The following is a 4012-nucleotide window of genomic DNA, read 5'->3' on the forward strand; positions in this document are numbered from 1 at the left end:
CAAAACTGAACAAAACAAAATTCAGACGGAGGAAAAATTAATCCTAGATATCAGTAATCCGTCCAGAAGCCCCGCTTCTAGTAGTTTTAACACGTTTGCACACACTGCCTAACTTAATGTACTCATATGATATTTCACTGAGAAACGGCATTTGTTTCACAGTAATTATAAAACTATGTAAATCGTCAGATTGACTGGAATGCTTACTTCTTTGCTGCTCAATTAGAAGCAGAGATCATTCCTATTTGCACAATTCCCTCGTACATATATGTATGTACAATCTTGCATACACGCATATCTGTGTGCAGCATGCGTCCTTTTACATCGCTGTACGAGAGAAATATCAGCGAAAACCTCTCGAAACCGATGTTCGGAAATTGAAGGTCCCTTAATGTTAATTATTCTCTTATTATTCTTACCGTTAGACATGCAGTGAACCATAGTTTAGTGCGTAGAAAACCTATATACAAAGGTGTTTTCGTTCAGTATTTGTGAAATGGAATACGGAAAGATTTAAGTAAAAACTACAACCAGTTAAATTATTTTATGTATACACCATTGTGTTGCGTTTATTTTATCATTATTTTATTATCATAATCAAGTTATATTCTTACGTATCTTAATTATTGTCGGCAGAGTGTAAGTGATCGGATCATAGATGTACGATATAAATAATTTTATTGATAATACTCTATGTTACGCTTATAAAATAAAACTGATTACAAATTAGTCTGTAGATTTAATGACTATAATGACTCAACCATGACCCATTATACAATCTCATGGTGAATTTCAAATCATGATATTGCTGGCTTTATAGATTTCACCGTAGATAAAAGGAATATTTTGTGATTATCAATTTTCTCTGGTCTAATACAGATAGGTAATTTTTGAATAGAATGTTGAGTTCTAATGTTACTACTCTCCTAGTAGACTAGAGCTCTGATCCGTGTGCTAATGAACGTTCTCGCGGCTATCACTAATTAGAGTAATGAATGTCGATTGTGAATTGGGCTACTGCCATATATTATACTAATAATATGGATAAAGCGACAGAGGAGCTTCCCCCGTACACGTGATTTGATTGATAGTGCCGCCAACTATTCCTCAGCGCTAGAACATTTATATTTGAAAGTAGGATACGAGGCTCACTGTATCACCGAGAAACCGATTAAATATATATACAGGGCTATATTTCCTTCGTCGGTTGGCTCTATTAGAATTAAGGTTTGAATTTCAAGCAGAAATTTGTTTGAAAATTTGGTTGATTTCAGAAGAGAAACCTAATATTAAATATGTATTTCAGACAATATATTTTAAACCAAGTATACAAAAAGATACCGGTAGGAATATATATATATATATATATATATATATAATATATATATATATATATATATACATATTTCGTTATCGTATTTGGTTTGCAAGATTCTTTATGAGAATTTGTGTGGAGCGACTTCTTCATTTAGTGCCTTAATACTTAGCACACTCTCCAGTTCGATTTCCACTCATTTGCATATTTATTTTTTCTAAAATTTCCGTTTCATCTTGCAACCTCTTCCAATTTCGTTGACTTTGTCTGTTATTGGAACTCTGATAACGGACAGAGGCAACGAAGAGGCTGGAAAATGAAACAAAATTTTAGAAAAAATAAATAAGTAAACGAGTGGAAATCGAACCGGAGACTATGTTAGGTAATAATGTACTAACAGTGAGTGACTCTCCTTAGACACATTATAAATATATATATATATATATATATATATATATATATATATATATATATATATATACATATATACGTATACATATATAGGTGTGTGTGTGTGTGATTTATATATATCGGTAGATATATATATATATAAAATGGAGACTGTGTTTGCTTATTTAAGGTTTTCAGTATTCTTTCATAATTATATATATAAATTTCTTCGTACGCTCTTCCCTTGTATGTATGTATGTATGTATATATGTATATATATATATATATATATATATATATATATATATATATATATATATATATATATATATATATATATATATATATATATATATATATACAGAGAAGGCGAGAGTTATAGACATGACTGTGTTTGTGTTTATTTATGTATGTTTACAAACATAAAAAGCGGGAGAAAGAGAAAAAGTGAATAATAATTAAAGGAAAGATGCGGCTATCATACTGGACGGCCTAATTGCCATTTACTGTTTAGCAAGAAGGTAGAAAATTTTCTTCAAATATATTTATTTTGTACCGTGAGAACTAATTCAAGCAGTTTATTAAATATAATCAACAAATATTTACCTCCTGTTTCATCTGAAAATATAGTGAAACATTCTTTCGACATTCAGGCACGATACCTTGTATCTGACACAAAGCTCTACTATCGCTTTGTATACTGTCTTTTATGGGATGTTTCAAAAAATTACTTCAAGATATCCCTAAATATAAAACCGGAAGTAGTGAAATGTCGAATTCAGTTCTCCACTTTCTATATGTAGTAGTTTTATGAAATTCTATCACTTTTTTATAATTTGTATAGAAATATAAGACAATATTGTGGCGGTATATAAGTTTATATAAAAGAAAATGATAAACGAATATAGGAAAAAAATTATAAAAAAGTAAGTAAAGAAAGAAAAATAATGATGGTGTTGAGTGGGGGACATTTGTTTTTACTTAATATCCACATTGGAGATGTTAGATAAACTTGAGTGACAGTTGAAAGTTTCCATCTTCTTATCTGCTTTAATTAACTCTTACATAAATATAAGACAAGTCTTGCGAATAGCAAAAACTAAAAACACTAGGGAAACAAATAATAATAAAGAAAGAAAAAGATTAGCAAATAATACGGAAATTACTCTCTACTGAAAAGCTAATAGCTATCAACAACAACAACAACAACGTGAGAAGCGACAACGACAAAGAGGAAAATCATTAATGATCAAGGTAAAAAGAAGGAGAAAGACGATTGTCGTAGTGACACTTTTATTCAATACAAAAATCTCCCCAACTTTCATTTTAACAATGAGAAAACTTAAGAACGGTAGATTTATTTAATTGATTTGGAATTATCCCAAAATAGAATATGCTGGAAAAAGTGAGGATTATCATTGGTCTTATGTAAACACTCCAACTGTCCCTTTCTCTATCCTTTGGCACCACTCCAGAATTATTTCTTCCTATTAACACCTCAAATTTCAAGAAAAAGAAAATGAGCCGTTTTACTTAAAGGAATACAATGACAGTCGGCAAAAATGTAACGAAAGAAAAAATTTTATAAAAAAAACTGAAATAAAACAGGAATCAAATACTATAAAAACATACCAAAACAAATTACTAAAAGCGATAAAATACGACAACCACAATAACAATAAAACAACAACAACAACAACAATAATAATAATAATAATAATAATAATAATAATAATAATAATAAAAATAATAATAATAAAAGTAATAATATTTTAAATATCTTAAATCTATCGATTATCAAAATCAATTATAGAGTTTATAATAACGTAGCTTTTAATAGATTTAACCCTACAGCTATGAAGGTTATATTTGGTCAAATGTATTTAATGATTAAATATTAACAGATTAGATTTAATGCGTCTTTAACATGCAGCTTAAAGGAGTAGAAACCGCAATGGTCAGTACCATTCGAAAATTTTATCCTTTCAAAAAATAAAGAAAAGTTAAGCACCATTTACTTACATATTAGTATAAGGAACATGAGACTGCTAAATAGAAAAAAATTAATCCATCATCGACATTATATTGGTTTCAAATTTTGACACAAGGCCAGACAATTCGTGTTTAAATATGTGTATGTAACTTAAGGATAAATGCGTGTTGCTTCCGCTAAATTTCCAACCTGCGTCTTACCCCTTACTGTTGTCTGGAACCCTGCGATGAAAGTTTCAACTTCTTATATGTGTTCAACCACAAAATCTTCTGGAAATCCTTTATTACAGATAATTGGTTGCAGATAACTGCCCA

Source organism: Octopus sinensis, linkage group LG16 (assembly GCF_006345805.1).
Source record: "Octopus sinensis linkage group LG16, ASM634580v1, whole genome shotgun sequence".
NCBI lineage: Eukaryota > Metazoa > Mollusca > Cephalopoda > Octopoda > Octopodidae > Octopus > Octopus sinensis.